The sequence below is a fragment of the Dreissena polymorpha genome, chromosome 2 (assembly GCF_020536995.1).
Source record: "Dreissena polymorpha isolate Duluth1 chromosome 2, UMN_Dpol_1.0, whole genome shotgun sequence".
NCBI classification, from domain to species: Eukaryota; Metazoa; Mollusca; class Bivalvia; order Myida; family Dreissenidae; genus Dreissena; species Dreissena polymorpha.
The window spans coordinates 92,801,416-92,822,348 of NC_068356.1; the positions used below are offsets into that span (position 1 = coordinate 92,801,416).

Genomic DNA, 20,933 nt, shown 5'->3' on the forward strand with positions numbered 1-20,933 from the left:
CGGACCCGCTTGAAAAATCACCTTCTAACTAAGATATTAATTACCTATTAATAGTCGGTTTAAATGTTAATCCGGAAGTTTAAACGCTGGATAGTGAGCGAGGTTAAAGGTCCATACCAAAGGGTCCATACCACAGGCAAGATACGGGTCAGGCCTGCGACCTTCTATATGTGGTTCTTAAAAAACCTGTAGGAGGACTTGATAGAAATGAGACTGGTGTGATGGTGCTCCTCATTGAAAAGCGGCTGCTTTCTTTATCAAGACTCATTATTACAATTAACAACGTGTCGCGCTTCGCGCTCTATAGCGCCTTTATTAGTAACTAGGTGGTTGCTAGGATAGTGGAACAAAGAAGTTTTGTTTTTATACAAAACCAGAAAGTTTCACCGGTTCGCGTATTTGCCCAGTCCCTGTGATCTTTTATTATTGCCCAGTCCCTGTGATCAGTTATTAATTAAAACAATTAGCTTTGCATTATTGGCAATAAATGTTGTAGTAAATGTAATAGGCACAAATGCAGTACTTATTTACAATAATTTACACAAAAAATCACCACTATGCAAGATATTCTGACAACAAAAATATATACATTGATCCGTAAAATAACTTCTCCTCCCATAAGCGAAAAAAAACGTATTACATACTTGAGTGCGACGCCAATAATAATATCGCCGAATATCTTTATTTAGTATCTTTCTGATCAAAACAAACTTCAAGTGCACATCGTTTACGCGATTGCGTTTATATAACGATTTCTGTAACTGACCGCAAACTGACCTTGATACCTTAATTGCGGGTTGGAATGCAATGCATTAAAGTTATGTAACAATTCCACTGCTGGAACGATGGCTTGTTCAAAGCTTTAAATATTTACGTGTTTAACGGTCAATTTCGAGAACAGTTTAAAATATTTTCGTCAAAAAGTATATCAGGTTACTGAACAACAATACTTATATGATATAAAATTAATGAGCGCACAGAATGCAATAAGTAAAAATGCTCTGGCGCTGACATTCTTCTAAATAAAAAGGGGCACACACTCTGTATTGATGTCGAGGTTGAGTGTGAAACTGCTCTATCTCTCAAACCTTATCGTAAGAGATACAATTGTTTCATGCTGAATACGAAGTTAACATCGTTGCTAAACGAACTGTAGTATCCCTTTTTATACCCTATACTTCCCAAAAATAGAAAGTCGATGGAATAACATATTAATGTTTATGTGAAATCTGTTTGTAGATTGCACGTTTTCTTCTGCGACAAGTTTTAGGCATACCAGCGGGCAATTTTATAATCAAATTGATTGGTCGCTTACAAAGGTCAGGCTAAGGTGAAAAGCTGGCGTATACAGCTATGCCGAAAAACAAACTTAGTATCAGGGTGCAGAATCAACTTAGACCAGAGATATCTTAAATGAAGATATTCAGCAATATAATTATGGCATGTCAATAATAGATTCTTAATGTGTTTTCAACAATACAATGATAAATATTATTTTTGATTAATTTAACAATAATTATTCCACCATATTGACTAATGTATTAAGCATGAGCGCGATGATTCTCGATTATGTTAATAATCGAATCAAATAGCAATGCCCGACAAACCACTAAAACAGGTTTGTTCGAAGAACGCGCCTATAAATACGGATACTTCGCGTGTGGCCGGTTGACTCATATGTTTTAATTTCACTTCCATTCTTCGTTTGGTTTTCTGTTTTGTATCTATAGGTTTATGACCAGCAATATGTAATAATGTAAAATAAGCCACGAAAACTCCGCGTAACATCCCGTACTGCGTGTGATGCAGCTAAGAACTGCACAGAAAAAGACATTCGCTATCCTTGATCTCATTCATTGAACTATCAACGCCGTATATCTTTTTAAAAGATATTTCTTGTTGCAAATATCCCAAGTTATTGAAATATGAAACATTATGAAAAAATAACCCTCGTATATGTATTATGTGTATATATAATACATATACGAGGGTTATTTTTTCATACTGTGTATTTTTGTCAATATTCGTTGTTGAAAAGTCAAACCATACACAATAGGTGTACATTTAACAATCTGGAACCCCTGGGGTAAGCTAAGCTCGGGGGGGGGGGGGGTAGGGTCCCGGGGGGCAAATTTATGATACTGCTACCTGTGACCGTCGTGTTAAATCTTTTAAAGTTAAAAAGTGGAACCCCAAAAAGTCACATGATCCTGCACCCTGTTATTTATCCAGATAATTGTTCCGAGACGAATGTTATCACGGAGGAAATGTCTAATTGCTCTCAATAAATTTCGCAAAACACAACAACACCAAACAACGAGTTCAACCGCCTTAAATTAAACCGTTACCGGTAATACATACACGTTTGGTCACGCATTTAATTTATGTAATCGATTGCACTAATATGACATGTGCATCTTTTAATGTAAGTCGCAAGCAGCACCAATAACTCGTTCAAAAGATTTGGCAAGACGTAGGATCAAATCAATCAATCTCAAATTAAATAGGGTGGTGCGGTGGTCGAGTGGTAACACTCTGGTCTACCATTCCAGAGGTCCCCGGTTCAATGCCCGGCCGGGACACTGGAAATTTCAGAAATGCTTCAAGTGTTTCCCACCCAACTAGAGATGTACTGGTATGAAACCCAGGTAATTCTCGCGTGTATCGGTGCTATACACTGAGCACGTAAAAGAACCAAGGAGTTCTTCGAAAAGAGCTAGGGTATCGCACCCGGATTCCTTGTATCCCAATACTGTCTCTTCTGCTTGCTGTCTCTTCAGCAACACCAAAGGACCCCATTGGAAATAAGTGCTAGCTTGCACTTTCATGGGTTATCCTTGACTGCAAGGTCAAAAGAAATACATACATGTAAATTAGTATTCAACGAGTTATTTCTATTTCCCATTTAACGATAGTGCATTATCTTTTTGCCTTCACCACTAATACTGTTAAAACATATATTAGATAATTGTTTTCGATAGTAGGATACAGACTTTTGAACTCGTGAATTGAGTTCATCATGTTTCCATTCGCGATACTTATAATCGAAAATATACCATGATAGATTAGTGTATCAGAAGCTTTTGGTATTTTCATGATTGCAGATAACAAATTTATAGTTGCATTATATATTGACTGGGCATGTGTCTTGAACGGTCCTGATACTTAAAATGCGGCTTCCAAACAACCACTCCAGAATATTTACGGTCTCTGTGCAAGCATGTAACAATCGATTGAAGGCAAACATTTATAACTTATAAGATACAGCTTTACATTAAGTCATAAATTGTCTACCTCGCAATTTGATTCAAATGTACAGACTTTGTAAGCATTCGGCAAACTTCATTCCAGACGACAAATAGTTTTGAAATGTATTTAATCGGCTTTCTTTCGATTTGCTGTTGTTTCTTGTGTTATTATGTCGATTGCGCATTCTGCCAACAACCCGTCACAGTAACAAAAGGATGTATAGAAAAACACAACTGCAACGCCGGATTCAAAGCACTTGTTCAGTCTGAAGATGTTGCGGCAGCGATGAAGGAAGTTTCGTCATTCTTGAACGCGGAGTATAAACGCCGTTGTTGGCCATGCGAAAATCACCAGAACCTTTCAGCTACACCACGTGATTGTCAGGACTGGTACACTTCGGGGTTCCGTAATTCCGGGGTTAATACCATCTATCCGAGTCCGGGATTTACATTTCAGGTAAGTCAAACATTAATAAATGCTGCTTAAGCGCCTGACAACATCTACCATTTACTTATTGGAATTGGATATATATATATATGCTATAATAAAAACAAGGAGTGCAACTTCATTTGCCGTAAAACTACATCATCTTTACTGTAAACCATGTAACTCAAACAATTTTTAACATATCAACTACACACCGGTTGTTTTCGAAAGCTAATAAAAGTATTTATTAGGAAAAATTAACATCAGTACCATTGATCTAGCAGTATTTCGATACCAGTCCTTGGAAGTTGACACTCACGGAAAACATTTTGGTCGGACACCGTAGTGTCCAATAAAGCTTCATTTTCTGATCGTTTCAAACAGCAGAAACACAAAGATTACATGACTGTTCGTGATTTAAACGGTTATTTCCCGTTCAATAAACATTAATGAATCGATAACAATACATTTTATGGTCATTCGCACACCATCAAAAGTGTTATTCACTCTGATGTGTAAGAAAACAACCAAGAGGTTTAATTTGTGAAGGAAGTGTGGGAATCCTCTGACGTCATTCGATAAAGTAATGTATTCGCATGCATTCTTTTTATTGGTTGGGCGGAATTTCCAGAGGATCTCCGTAAAAAGGTGAGTGAGAAATTGATGAAAACCGACCAATCGTAGTTTGTGTTTACAAAATCTCTGACGTCCTCAAAGGATTTCCCAGAGTCGAAAAAGTTTTTTTTCTTTTTAGATTTTGTACTCGCGGATCGAAAGACGCGATAAAATGGTGTTTACCATATTTTTTTGATAATAATGGGTATTGTAACCGATTGAAAAATGTTTAATGTGCATACAGGTGCTGTTTATCTACCGTTTAATGACTTGGTTATTGAGTTTTAGCTCTTATAAGTGATCGACATGGAAAATCTCTATGTGGACACTACGGTGTCCGACCAAACACGATTTTGGAAATGGGTTAACTTTTGAGAGCTGGTATCGAAATACTGCTGGATCAATGGTACTGGTGTTAATTTTTCCTGATAAATAATTTTATTAGCTTTCGGAAACAACCGTTGTGTAGTTGATTCGTAAAAAATTGTTCGAGTTACATGGTTTACAGTAAAGATTGTGTAGTTTTTCGGCAAATGAAGTTGCACTCCTTAAATTGTTTCTATTATAGCATATATATATATATATATATATATATATATATATATATATATATATATATATATATATATATATATATATATATATATATATATATATATATATATTATAATAATAATACTATGGGCTTCCCTCCTGTGATTGGAAGCATAAACACAATTTTGGAAGTAGTATGTTTTAAAAAGCTAGAGCCTAGAATCTGCCGAAGGCACGACTATACGCAAATCATTGGCATGTTTTTGTACATGAGCAGGTTTCATTTATGTTGCTTATATATCGATATCGGATCAGACGTGGGACAGGCATGCCTCGATCTCAATTGTTAGTATTATATATAGTATATTACACTATGTTCCATGGAGATTCCGGAGTCATTTTAACGTATAATGTATATTTTGTGCGCACAGGTCCGTTGTGACATGGTGACGGATGGGGGAGGATGGACGGTAATACAAAGACGGGTGTCCGCCAGCGACTTCTACAAATCTTGGGCCGAATACAAGGCCGGGTTCGGCGATGAACACAACTTTTGGCTAGGCAATGAAAAAATCTTTGCACTGACAGGCTCAGGGGGCTACAGACTACGCGTTGATTTGACAGCAGTCGGAGGGGCAACCAAATACGCGTTATATCAACAGTTTGCAGTCGCAGGGGAGGATGATTTGTACAGATTGTCAGTCGCAAATTATAGCGGAACTGCGGGTGATAGTCTGTCGTATTCGAACAACATGTCGTTCACCGTTAAAGATCGTGATAATGATTTGTATACATGGAACTGTGCTACGGTTTACGAAAGCGCCTGGTGGTACAATGCATGCTGCTACGCAGATTTAAATAAGCCGTATTCTGGAGTTCTTTACTGGTATCGCTTTCAAGAGCGTATATCAACCACGAAAATGAAGATAAGGAGAAAATAACTGATATGATTAGAAATATAAAACATTATATGTGTAACCCATTTACCATCTAATTAATGGAAAGGTTTTTGTTCACATAAGGTATTTAATGGTGTTGAGTTCCGATATTCACATAATCAGGGTGCAGGCCCCCGTGACTTCGTGGGGTTCCCTATTTTAACAATTAAAATTAATCAAACACGTTCATAAAAAAAGCAATTTACACAGAAAGATGACCCCGAAATGAAGAAGACTGCAAAATATATATTGTTATATATAGCTCAAGTCATTAACTATTTATAACTAATGCAATTTACTATCTGCTCATAACCCTTTCAATAAATTTCAATTAGTTGTGGTCTGCTTTTTTGCCAAGTTGTTTCATGTGTAAAAACATGGAGTAGCTTATAAATCTTTATTTCTTAACATGGAAGAGGCGCATCTAGAACATTGCTATGCTGTAAATTGTTAAAGAAAATCGTGAATCTCACAGTATTATTTTCAATATCGTCGCTGTCGTTCTCAAACCTCGTAGCTCCAAAATTTTCAAAATATTTTTTTCGTCTTTTCCGAACATATTAAGTCTGGCGCGTGTTTTATGCTATATCTCGTAGCTCTACGCCAATCAGAGCCCTTGAAAAAGCCAAGTGACGAAATGTTGTAGAATGATTGTTGGCTTTTTTTCCGGCGAAAAGTCGTAGCGACACCATTTCACCTATAGGTACGTCGTTTCGTTTGGACAAATTTGACAAAAACGTTTTTATAATTTTTTTATTTGCAACTACGAGGTTTCCTATCAGGACGAATTGTCGTACCTCATAAAAATGACAAAACTGTGGTGACAAAATATCGTATCTACCATGGCTATCAGTATGACTTACGCGTCTACGGCTTATACCGTATTTTGCAGCTTCATTTGTTTGGTATTTTTACAGAATTTCAATTTCTAAAACATCGTTATAAAAAAATGAGACGGTTTTTTCTCTCTCCTGAAAAGTTGGCATTTTGTAGCTACGAGGTTTGAGAACGACAGCGACGATATGTAGAATTCATCAATTATTTTCACTGTCGACACATCTGCACTTATAATGATGATGGAATTCTCATATAAAGAGGTTCCTAGTTATGGGCAGTTGACTACATATAAATATTATTAAAGACATAATGCTTAAATGTGATAATGTAATAGTATAAACTATACTGGACATTGTGTTTGTTTTACATTGTAAAGAAAGAATGGAATACAGAAACATGTACTGCAGCATAATTAAGAAGTAATTCTTCTCGCCACTTTTATATCTGCCACTAAATCCGAGATAAAAATTGAAAGAAGAAAATCGTTCGCTCATTCATTAAGACTCTTATGAATAAGCGACAGATTATCTGCACAATTTTGGTACATTAAAAGTACAAACATAAGTGTTAACCTCGCGCAAAAAGGTTTATAAACACGTGCAGTCACTGTAAGTGCCGAATTCCCCGAAATGAAGATTTGACACACACTATTGACATTTAAAGGTGGGGAAACAACACTCATTATCATCTTTCGATATTATTTAAAGGACTGTGAATCATCACGAGTCAAGGCCATGGCTGATGAATGAAGTGTGATTGTCTCAGTGTATCGACTACTGAGAAATTACGATCGAGTTTTTGTTAAATCGTATAGAATAGTGAAAACAATAACCAACATAGATAGGGATACGGCTCAGACTAACAAACGCGTGTAAAATGTCCGGTAAGTCTTAGAGAATATTGAACACTTACGGATGTAAACTACCAATAAACATCGGAAAACTTCTGGTCAAAATTTAGCATTTGTATATAGGCGTTTATTTTCTATTCAAAAACAGTTAGAGCTGTACACGGGATATCGACAGTCATTATCCTAAACATCGACATACTATATTACAAGAAAGCATATTCCTCTGTGTATGCATACAACTAAAATGATAAATTATTGCAATTATGCAGAAACAAAATGCAAACATATAAATTGTGTCTCTAGTATACGGTCCCAGAGGGATTCGAACTTCTCACGCCTGCAGACCTTGTGAAAGTCTATCAGAATTTAAGCTATTAAGCACGTTGTAATAGCAAGAAGCATGAACATAAAGTCCATATACGGAATTCTCAGTCGTATGCACCGTTGCAGTTTCCCATGACAACCCACACTCTTAAGAAGAAACATGAAATATCTTTAAAAAAATATACGGCGTTGATTGTGGTCGGTGATTATGAACGATCAAAAGTTATATCTATGAGATAAAAAAAATAGCGAATGCCTTTTTTTCTGCGCAGTTTTTAGCTGCATCACACGCAAATCAATTATGGGAAGTTGCGCAAGATTTCGTGCCTTATTTCGCTTTATTAGATATTTTTACTCATATATATATATATATATATATTTACAGAATAGAAAAACACAAGAAACATGAAAATAAATGAAAGCATATAGGTCAGCCGGCAACACTCCAATCTTTTTTGATTCCATTATTAATATTATCGTGAATCATCGCTCTCATGCTTAATAACTTGGTCTAAATGGATAAATATTTCTTATTAAATTAATCAAAATTGGTCCTCATCATGCAATTGTTGAAAACACATTACAAATCTATCATATGATTGACATGGAGACCTATGTTTTTAAGAATGTAATAAATGCGGATTTTAGATTAGTAACAATTTATTTTTGAAGAACTTACAACTTGGTCTACATGTTGACAAGATGAACACTCTGACCAAGTTTCATCGACATTGAGTCATACATGTGGCTTGTAGGTAACCACGTATGACTGAGAGTTGCCCTGGCAACCTTGTATTGATAAGGTCGCAGTGGTGTAATGGATATGGTGTCCGCCTAGCGACCGGGAGGAAACGGGTTCGATTCCAATTTGGGAGCGTTCTTTAGATCTCACCAAAGACACCAGGTACTTGTTCTAGGCCCAGAAAACAGACTTTAAATGCAATCGAGCTACAATAAATAGGTTAAAACTAACCTTGTATTTAAAATTGAGCACAACGTGGTGAGCTTTTATAATCGCCTTTTGTCTGTCGTTCTTCTTGCATCGTGAATTGTTCGTCGTAAACATTTACCTTGGTAACATTCTAGATGCAATACTTATTGTCCGATTTACAGTAAACTTAGTAACAAAGTTTGCAAAATCATCATCAGTGGCTTAGACGCGATTTTTCTCATTATTGATTTTAAAAATAAACTATTTGTTTCTTTGAAAACATTTTTAACATATGCAGTTTTGGCAAAAGATGGCAATTAATTTGCATAGCTCAAGTTTGGTAAGAGGAACTACAAGTTCAGACTCTTGGTAGAGGCAAACGTGTTGATCACTTTTTCAATGCCCACTACTTTCCTGATGGATGTGGAGCACTGCAAGCGCTGTACGGTAATCATCTCCCATGGTAGAGCGCATGTCTTAACACGTTTGATAGAGCTGAAGGACCGCTCGCAAAATGCTGATGTTGCAGACATGGTGAGCAATTCTGTAAGTATCAGCTGAATAAGTGGGTAAGCGCTACCAAAAGCGTTCGGTGCATCAAGCAGGGTTTTGGGCCGTTTGTCTGCATCCATAAGACTCAATCGGACCTTCCATTGAATGATCTTTCGGTCATAACTTCGTAAAGTTACAAAGTGCTAACATATGTATCTCTCAAACTCCAATCTGTTACGAGAATCAGCCTTCCAACTATTCAACCGATGCCTTTCACAATTGCCATGCCATTGTCGAGTTCAAAATAGTTATCAACAAAGATGTGCTCTCATTGGTCAATATCGGAGATTTGATTATTCTTGGGCAATAGCGTAGTGATTGTGAAAGGCATCGGTTTGAATAGATCTAGTTGGAAAGCTGATTCTCGTAACGGATTGGATCTAGAGAGATACATGTGTTAGTTAGTTGTAACTTCACAAGTTCAGGCTTTCCAGCAGGCCTTACAAAAATCTAGGAGAAAACTAGGAGTGCTCTTAACAAAAAAATAGGCAAAAACTAGGAAAAATTAGAAGGGTTTATGAAAATCTATTTTCATAACAAATCTTGGTGTTCAAAACGTAGTTCAAATAGCAATCAATCTTTACAAGCCATTTGTCGTTGTAAAATCTTGTTGTTTTTTATGGTCTCAGACCTGTATATCGATACCGTCGTTATATAATGCCGGAGCTGCAAATTTTGACATTTTCGGGTTTTCCTATTATCCGAAGCTACGCATATTCTCGCTTCTTTTTGCCCGATAGCCATTGAAATAAACCAATCAAAACTTTTAAAACTGAACATGTGATAAAATGCTGGAACTCCATTGGCTATTTTTTTGTATCATATAAATACCGAAGCTGCACTGAATGTAGCTCCGGCATTTCCATGCGAAGAAAACAGGGGGGGGGGGGGCCACTAAACGACGCCATCTTTGAAGTTTTGCAACAACTTTCTCACTTAAACGCGGTAAGCTCCCATATACGCAGCCCCCCCCTGGAAAAGTAAACAAAAAAATGCCAGACAGAAAAGTGTGCTGGTAAATCGACTCAAACACAAAGGTAAGTTGATTAAATAATTTGCTTTAATACTTTTTCATTAATGTATGTATCATTGATTCAGTATATGTTCTAGAAACCATGTTGTAAATCATATTCAGGCGAATAAGTGTCATTAAAAATGTCAGTCTGAAGAAGTCAAATCCATGCGCCAAGAAATAGACATAAACAATGAATATGCGATTGTTTTTAGATGTAAATTGTAGTGTTATAATTGTGAAATAATTCTGCGCAAATATCGCGCAAGTGTCGCATGTCGACCGGTGTTATAGTAAAAATTTCAAAGTGCAAGTCAAGGAGGCCCATTGCCTTATCGCTCAATATCAAGCCCCGATCCAAGATGGACTACTAACGGAAAATAAGAGTATATTTATTTCAGGATAATTAGTATGATGGTAAAATGTATGACTTGTCGTGGCTTTTACACATGAAATTTGTCAATCATTACATACGTTGCTGTTGTTGTTGTTTTTCATAAATAAAGTAATTAGAGATCTACCGATTTTCCTTGCTCGCCATTGTTTAATTTTTTGGTAATATGCATAATGAATAAAAATTGTGGCTCAATACATGCACTGGGCAATCATATATCGCAACATTTTTATGCATGTACGTGTCTGCAGTAAACCAATACAATGTTTTGTTCTTACAAAGTTGTGTAATGATAAGGTATGTGTTATTTTAAGTACAGCTAATAAATCACATATAAATATTTAATTGACTTTAATTGAAGTTATAGTTATTATAATTATTATTTTTTATGACTGGATATACCGGTACTCTACGCAGTGTTTTTTTGTTCAACCATTAAACTGTTTTATACGGTAAATGATTACTTCCAGTGTGCGTGCCCCTATGTCATTTTACTAGTTTCCGAGCATTACGTCCTCTTTATATTAGAAACTATTACCGTAGATGGAGTACACTACGATTTTTCTGGAACGGAAGTTTCTTTAGATATTTCTATTGTAAATATATTGGCATATTTCAGGATTAACTTCCTAAGTAACATGTATTAAACTGGCTTGCAAATGCGCTACTCTTCTACTAAAGATTCTGGTAAATAAACTATAAACTTACAATGATGTTTTGTAGATTTAAAGAGATTTGTTCGTATTTGTGTAAAAGTTTGGAAAAAAAATGTGTTTCCAATTTAACCGCAAAATTAAAGCATATGGATTAACAAACACAACAGTATTTACCCCCAAAAAGAAAACACTTAAATAAACCTAACTTACTGGGACCTGAAACATGGAACTAAAGGGCTTTTGCTCTTAACGCCGCAACTGCTCGGTTATCTAGGCTTATGTACTCGAATGAGATTATTAAAGTTACTTTCTGTAGGCGATACGCTATTTTCCAAAAATACCGAGAAAGCGCTAGAAACGTTTTATACTTCTGTCTATTTCCGGTGAGTTTTTATCCCCCGCCGAAGGCGAAGGGATATTGTTTTAGCGTTGTCCGTCTTTCCGTCCGTCCGTCGCACGTATGTTTCCAGAGCTGTTTCTCGGTAACAATTTCATAGAATTTCATGAAACTTAAAATAAATTCGTATTATTATACTGCGGATTCTTTCGAGATCGGTAACTCCAAGTTATGTCCCATTAATTGAATGAAATTTATTAATTGTGTATGCCCGGAGCTGTTTCTCATTAACTATTGCATCGATTTTCATGAAACTCAACAATAAATGTGTAGGATCAGTGTGCAGTGGTGCACGTTTACAGTCAGTCGGATTCAACTTGGTAGCTCTAGAGTTATGCCGCTTAAATTTAAATTGAGAAATTGTGTGTGTATGTACATGTTACTCAGTAATTAAGGAATTTTGTCCATCCGGAGTTGTTTCTCAGTAACTATTGATTATAATACAACGAAACTTCAAATAATATATGTGTATCATCGTACTGCGGTGGTTCAAGTGTATATTCTGTCGGAATGGACTTTGTTACCTCAGAGTTATAGTTCCTTAATTGATTGAAATCGAGATGTTTTGTACGTCCGGAGCTTTTTTTGGTAACCATTGTATAAAATGTCATGAAAATTAAATAAATGTCGATGTTTATACTGTGTTAGTACACGTTGGAGATTCGTCTGGATTGACTAGGTAACTCCAGAGTTATGACCCTGTTATTTATTTAAATTGAGGAAATTTGTCTGTCCGAAACTGTTAATGAATAACTATTGTATCAAATGTGATTAAAGAAATGTATAATCATACTGTGGTAATGCACTAGCATGTTTTGTGGGGATCACCTATAAAGTTTAGGCTCATTATTTCATTGCTATTGAAGAATTTTGTCTGCACGAAGCTGTTGTATAGAATTAAATACAATACAAATAAAATGTGTATTATCATATTTTGGTGTTTCTTAGAGAAGATTCGTTAGAATGAGTGTCAGTTTAGAGTTATAGATAGCCCTCTAATTGATTGAAACTAAAGGATTTTTTAAATTCGGCGGGTGATATCAATTATGTGCTTATTATTGATATGGATATTGTACATTCCTTCATCACAACAGACGTATTTTTTCTACCATTATCTGGTACGTAATCTCTGCCTGACGCACACCAAATGCTTTAATGCTTTACTCAACATAGGTGGAAAGGTGTTTAGAAGAGATAGTATGGTCAATATGAAACTAACGCGACTATCAAATTGTGCAGTAAAAGATAGATTGGCATGGGGTTACAGTTTCACAATACAAGGTCCCAGAGTTTTCCGTTTTGTCCTGGATATAGTAATTAAAAAGAAAAGTGACATTTAAAAAGGCTTACATAGATACAATCATACTGTTTTTACAAACAATCAAAATTGATATTATTTTTGTAAGCCGATAATTTTTTGCTCATATAGTTTAGTCATATAAATCGCAAATGATGTGGCTATTTTCCACAGAATTTAAATGAACCGTTATTTTATCATTTGTTCTTGCATACAAAAAGGGTCGGTCGGGTTGAATAGTTGAAACAAGCAGCTTTTTATTTTAATTTCTTAATAGAACACGAACTATCACCATTATTGCTTAATTCAGAACGCATGAGAATTCGGATTTGATTTGATTTATTAGGATGCGTAAATGGTTGACCTTAAATATAGAAAATATAAACATAAAAAGGCCAAACGAATCACCTATTAATCATACTATACTAAGACATAACTGTTACCCAAATCACATTGTTAATTTAGTAATTATCACGTATAAACTTTTAATGTAAAAATCAATCTTCAACATCTTCAAGCACTCCACGTTTGTTGTCAAACTATTTATTGAAAAAATAATCGTGTTAGAAAGAGGACTATTTAAAAATGGAAATAAGTGTAAATTTTTCACCACATTAAATCCTTTTGTGAAAATAATTGATAATTATATTAAATTAAATTATCTTGGTCAATGCGGTTTATAAAACGGTAGTGGGTGAAGCCTCGCATTGTACGCACTTTTCATCAGGAGATCGGCTTTAAAGATTAGAGGGAGTACTCGGGCAAGAACCAGCCACCAGGTGTCTCAGTTGGTTGAGCCGGCGGTTGTGGGTTCGAGTCGCTTACGGTTACTTTGCCTACGTGGTTAATTAAGTTTGTTAAACTAGTAACCTTTGTAATGAAGTTGGTCGGAGGCCCTATGGTCCTGTGTTTACGAACCCTAGATTGATATTTTAAGATTTACGAATGTTTCCTGAATGCCAATATTCGGTTAGTTTCTGTGAAAAATGAAATAATGTATGCATGCACGGACAAAACAGACGTACGAAATAACAGGACGGGACGAAAGTTACATTGAATTCAAACCCCACCCAAAACAAAGTGTCGTTCTGGAGCCGGCCTTTACTTTCATACACTTAATCTACTCTATTTGATGTAAGGAGTCTGCTCTGCAAACACGAGGGCCACGTTTGCCCTGCACCAGAGGTCATGGTACCGGGGTTCTCGAAGACTTTACCTTAATGTGAGGGGACAAACAATATCACTCTACCGCAAATACGAACGACCACTGATATTCTGAAAGAAACATCGAGTCAATACGTATATATCGATGCTTTCTACACTGAACTATTTAAACTTTAAAAAGGGACTTTTGCACCGTATGCACGGATATTTCCACCTTCTATCGCGATATTTCCGCTTTCTATCGGGATATTTCCGCATTACATCAGGATATTTCCGCTTTCTTTATTGTTTGTATCCAGAGGAACTATACTTTCTGAGATCATTCAAAGACGAATTTCCTTTCGACGATGTAAACGACCACACTTTTTGTTAAAATGTTGATGTTTTGTTAATCAAATTTCCGTTTCCAACTGATTGATTACATGCATACCCGGTATATGTAAATCGCTTTAAAATGTCGATTTTAATTTAGATCAAAGGAGGTTTCAAATTTGTGCAAAGATTACCAACAATTGCAAAGTCGAACTTTTTAATACGCGAATGACCACACTCGGAAAGTTTTTCAAACGTTTAACAACAAATGTAGCAAAAGAATAAATCAAACCAATAACGGAAAACTTCATGTTTAAGATGGACCATTCCAATCCGGACAAAGTCACATAATTCGTACGCCGTTATTGTGACAATTGTGGTCAGGTAAATAAGTCACCGCGCCATTCCTTGTATCCCAATACTGTCTCTTCTGCTTGCTGTCTCTTCAGCAACACCAAAGGACCCCATTGGAAATAAGTGCTAGCTTGCACTTTCATGGGTTATCCTTGACTGCAAGGTCAAAAGAAATACATACATGTAAATTAGTATTCAACGAGTTATTTCTATTTCCCATTTAACGATAGTGCATTATCTTTTTGCCTTCACCACTAATACTTTTAAAACATATATTAGATAATTGTTTTCGATAGTAGGATACAGACTTTTGAACTCGTGAATTGAGTTCATCATGTTTCCATTCGCGATACTTATAATCGAAAATATACCATGATAGATTAGTGTATCAGAAGTTTTCATGATTGCAGATAACAAATTCATAGTGTCATAATATATTGACTGGGCATGTGTCTCATCAAACGGTCCTGATACTTAAAATGCGCCTTCCAAACAACCATTCCAGAATATTGACGGTCTCTGTGCATGCATGTAACAATCGATTGAGGCACACTTGCAGTCACAGCAGGGTATATAAATCTTGATACATCAGCAATCTCCGCAATCCTACGTAAGATGTAATAATCCTTCACCTGATCCAGAGTGCAGCGCAAATCAAATACCGATAGGTGAAGGTATGCTTATTCTGAAACGGTTTGCACTTGTCGCAAAAAAAAGAATCGTGATTAATTCTAAATAATCTGTACTAAATACTGTTAATAACAAACTGATTAAATGATTATTTGTGCGGTGATTCACATGGCTGAATAATCGATATTCTACTGAAATCTTGAAACTAATAATATATTTTTCGACGTTGATATAACTGTACCCAATTATATCTTAATAAATAGATATACAAAAAAATATATAACCACTTTCAACACGTATTTATAAACGTCGTAAACGTGTGTGAAGTTAGCCTATGTAGCAAGTTTAGTACATAGGTTGAATCGTGCATCCTATTTAGCCTTCTTAGCACCCTTTTTAGCCTATTTAGCCTAGTTAACACGTGCAGTACATAGGTTGGAAAATACATGATAATGAGCCTATTTAGTGTATTAAGCAGCCTTTTCAGCCTATTTAGAAGGTTTGGTACATATTTTGAAAAAATATATCCTTAAAGCATATGTACCAGTATTTTCCGCCCATTGAGAAATTTAGCAAGTTTTGTATATGTCTATTATAAAATACATCCTGTTTAGCATATCAAGCGTATTAAGCAACCTTTCATCAAGTCTATTAAATAGGTTAAAACAAACATCCTATTTAGGCTATTCAGAAACCTAATCAGCCTATGCAGTCTATTTAAGCTTTTTAGCAATCTTATTAAATAGGTTGAACCATTCATCATATTATTAAGTTTTAGCCTATTTAGCAAGCCATTTGCGTTATCTGCACGGCGCGTTTGTGTGCACCGTAAAGTGCCCCTTTCGAACAAACAAGAGTTATCCCAAGGAAGTGACATAGCGCACGCTGATCTACCGTCGGCTGCCTGTCGGGCGGACCTAGTTACGGCCTAGCGTTTTAGTTAGGGTTGGCGTCAGAAGGACTTTCGTCAATCCTATTAAGCGTAGTTTACGCAATATCTACGGCAATTCGATATGCAACTTTAAGGGCCCCTTTCGGAAAAACAAGAGTAAGCGACCTATTGCACGCTGATCTCCCGGCGGCTGCCTGTCGTGATTACCTACTTTCGGCTCGGGGTTTTAATTATGGTCGGCATCAGAGGGGCATCAGAGGGACGTTCATGAAGCCTATTAAGCGTATTATGCGATATATCGACGACGAGTGGGTATTCACCTTTAAGGGCCATCTTCGAACAAACAAGAGTTATCCCCCGGCAGCGACCTATTGCATCCATATCTCCCGTCGGCTGCGTTTCGGGCTGACCTAGTTTCGGCCCGGGGTTTTAATTAGGGTCGGCGTCAGGGACATGTTGATACAGCCTATTTAGCGTATGCGATATATCGACGACGAGTGGGTATGTATCTTTAAGGGTCCCTTTTGGACAAACAATAGTTATCCCCTCGAATCGAACTAGTGCGCGCTGATCTCGCGTCGGTTGCCTGTCGGAATTACCTACTTTCGGCTCGGGGGGTTAACTAGGGTCGGCGTCAGAGGGACGTTCATGCAGCCTATTTATTGTAGTATGCGCTTTATCCAAGTCGGAGTGGGTATGCACTTTTAAGGGACCCCTTCGAACACACAAGAGGTATCTCACGGTAGCGACATATTGCAAGCATATCTCCCGTCGGCTGCGTGTCGTGCTGACCTAGTTTCGGCTCGGGTTTTTAATAAGGGTCGGCGTCAGGTGGACGTACATACAGCCTATTTAGCGACGAGTGGGTATGCATCTTTAAGTATCCCTTTCGGACAAACAAGAGTATTCCCCCGATATGACCTAGTGTATGCAGGTCTGTCGGGCTGACCTTATTTCAGCCCGGGTTTTAATAAGGGTCGGTGATGGGGGACGTATATACAGTCTATTTAGCATATTATGCGCTATATCTACGGCGAGTGGATATGCACTTTTAAGGGCCCGTTTCGGACAAATAAAGAGTTATCCCTTGGAAGCGACCTAGTGCACGCTGATCTCCCGTCGGCTGCTTGTCGGGCAGACATAGTTTATTCCCTGGATTTTTAATGAGCGTTGGCGTTAGAGGGGGGGGGGGGTGCGTACTGCCTATTTAGCATAGTGTGCGCTATATCCACGGCGAGTTGAATGAACTTTTAAGGAACCCTTTCGGATAATCAAAAGTTATCCCCCGGAAGCGACCTAGTGCATGCTGATCTCCCGTTGATCATTACAAACACCATCATCACCATCACCACCACAACCATCACCTTCACCAACACCTTCACCAACACCATCATCACCAACACCATAACCACCAACACCAGCAACATCATCATTTCCACAACCACTACCACCATCGCCACCACCATCAACATCATTATAACTAACACCATCCCCATCAGCATCACCATCACAACCACCGTCACCAAACCACACCACCATCACCACCAATATCTACACCACCATCAACATCACCATCATCCCCACCACCATCACAACCATCACCACCACCAGCATCACCACCAGCATCACCACCACCGGCTAAATTGAAGAATTGTCACGGCATCCGTAAACGTTGCGCCATCCTTCTCCAGCAGTGGAACCGGATCGTGATAGAGTCCCATCTGACACGAACTAGTAACTGAAATGAAAATAAATTAAACACTACTTTATTGATAATATACAGTTTAGTATCATTTAAACCAACGAAAATATGAAGGGACAATAACAGATAAATAAAAATAAACACGTATTAGCATATATACCGGTAGGTAAATAAGAATTCGTCCATTTGCAAGAAAAAGAGTTAACGTTAAACAGCTGCAATGAAAAAAAGGATAAGATAATGTAAGACCTTAGTTACTGCCTTTAGTTAACCGTTTTGCTGCTGGATAACAGAACGAAAACGCCATCGAGTAGATTTGATTTTTAGAGCTAAGGCGTTTTAACACTGCTTACGCTGACTCGGACGACTCGGACTCGCTGTACCAGCACCGTCGACCCGCGTCAGTGTTTACGCTAGCGGGTAGAAAAGGGTGTCCCTCGCAGTAAAACTGAGGAGCCTTGCCAGAGTTTGAGCAGCCAGACAAACAGACAGAGCGTCAAAAACATTAAAACGTCCTAGCTCTAGAAATCAAGTTTAATGGACAGTGTTGTCTTTCGGCGCACCAACCGCAGTACTGCTTACCATAGGAACTCAACGACAATCGCACATCACAATCGTCTCTTTCATCATACCTGTCTTACGTCAATTTCAAAAAGATATATTAACACTTATCTTTGTATTTACAGCAGTGGCAGGGGTGACATTTCAACGATCCATACTTCGGTCTTTTTACTGTGACCTCCAGCAGTTGGTCATGGTTTATCCGATCCCGTCGCCAGTTACTGTCTGTATCCAAATAAACGGAAAGCTGTTCGAAAAGATATGTTAGAGATGACACCCACTACGTATAATAAATACAGACAAAGGACAGGTCGCCAATATGTTTTGTCGAAATCTATTGATTAAAGTTATAGAGTTCCAAATCACAACGTGATTTCATTTTTCCAAATTAGTTGCCGCACGAAAACCTTTTATTTACGATAAAAATTGTCAGTTTTGAAAGTTCAAAAGGAGGGGATTCCGTAAAAGTATTCATACACATTTGGGCGCGCATTTGTAAAATTGCTATCGCTTTCATGTGGAAAACAACAAACATATAAATGTGTGTTTATGTTCTGCTTAAACTCGGTAATATACTCGTTGTTTTCAATACTTTTAGCGGTATTTCAGTCAACAAATTATTATTTTTGTTCTTTTTCGTTTTACGAGATACATGTGTGTTGTTGTTTTTTTCATTTTCCTTAACCGAACTTTTAAACACTAATCACACTTTCAAGCACTGCCTCAGTTGCAGTCCGCACAGGCTAATCAGGGACGACACTTTTCGTCTCAATTGGAATTTTGCTAAGAAGAGACTTCATTTTAACGAAGAATGTCATAAAAGCGGAAAGTGTCGTCCCTGATTAGCCTCTGCGGACTGCACAGGCTAATCTGGGATGACACTTTACGCACATGCATTAAGCCCAGTTTTCTCAGAACACGACTCATATATTTGATGTTACTTTGTGAAGGCAGCTCGGACGCGGTTAGGCTGACGCAAGGTTACCTCACCTTTGACGTACGTTTATTAATTTAAATAACGACAGAAGTGGATCTGCGAATGATGCGGTTGACATGCTGCACCGTACGTCAGTCGGTTGTTGTGAATTATGTAGATTACTGTAAACAAACCCGAATATACTTCCAGAAAAGAAAACAAGAAATATCTTGTACACAAAATATTCGGCGTTTATCATGACATTGAAAAAAAAAGTAGAAAATTGACGTTTCGAAGTTATTAAATTAAAAACAAAGGTTTTAGTATTGCATTACAGTGTTCGTGGATACAAACAAATTTTACTACGTGAGATGACATCACATGGTTTATTATGAATGTATTTCTTCGTTATCGAACCATGTGGTATGTTGATATTTAATTATGACGCAGTTTTCTTTCCACACATTCAAATAACACGGTAACATCCGCGTCATGCGAAAATGTGTCTTATGGCATATGCGGAAAGCGTAGCTTAAGCCAAGCCTGCTCACTTACGCAGTCTGGTCTATAAAAAAGCACACATTGTATCTCCAGAGTAGCCTATTTAGTATGCATATTCTGACAAGACTGCGCGGATGCACAGGCTGTGCTGGAGCCACGCTGGCAGCATATTGCATATGACCCATTTTCGCATGACGCGGATCTTTAAAAAAACACAGCGTCTTGTAAATGGAACATTAAATCACGATACATTCCGCTAGAAAATTGAAGTCACGCTGTCTTATTTATAGCAAACTGGCAATTGTCGGTAGCCTATTCTGGCATGCATACGTCACACATGTGTGGCTAGATAATTAAACGATTTCCTTGTTTATCATGTATACTAATATTTCGGTTGTTTTGTCTCACAATACAAGACATATATCCTTTACCGATAGGTTTAAACAATAAAAAAACATGATTCTACTTTCCAGTATAAAATACTAAAACATAAAATAAAATCCTTCCATATCTGGAAGGATTTTCTTGTGATGCCAGATATTTTATGTGAGAGCATGGGACGACAACTGCGTGGAGATTGTGCGCCAGCATAAAGTAAACTGTAACGGGGAAACGATGAGGTACACGTGCAGTCACAGCAATAGTGATACATCGACCATCTCCTGATAATCCGCATCATATGCAATAAATCTTTCTCTGATCCGGAGTCAATCGTGATACATCGACTTTCTCCGGAAACTCCGCAATATATGCAATAGATCGTTCTCTTATCCGGAGTAAATCGTGATACATCGACTTTCTCCGGAAACTCCGCAATATATGCAATAAATCGTTCTCTGATCCGGAGTCAATCGTGATACATCGACTTTCTCCGGAAACTCCGCAATAT

At 37.3% G+C, this 20,933-nt stretch overlaps 1 long non-coding RNA gene across 1 annotated transcript; it reads left to right on the plus strand.

Moving 5' to 3' along the window:
* The first annotated feature begins 3,272 nt into the window (after nucleotides 1-3,272).
* On the plus strand, nucleotides 3,273-6,952 carry LOC127868083 (uncharacterized). The gene is made up of 2 exons (XR_008043877.1): nucleotides 3,273-3,705; nucleotides 5,256-6,952. It is a non-coding gene; the product is annotated as an uncharacterized LOC127868083 (long non-coding RNA).
* The last annotated feature ends 13,981 nt before the right edge of the window (nucleotides 6,953-20,933 follow it).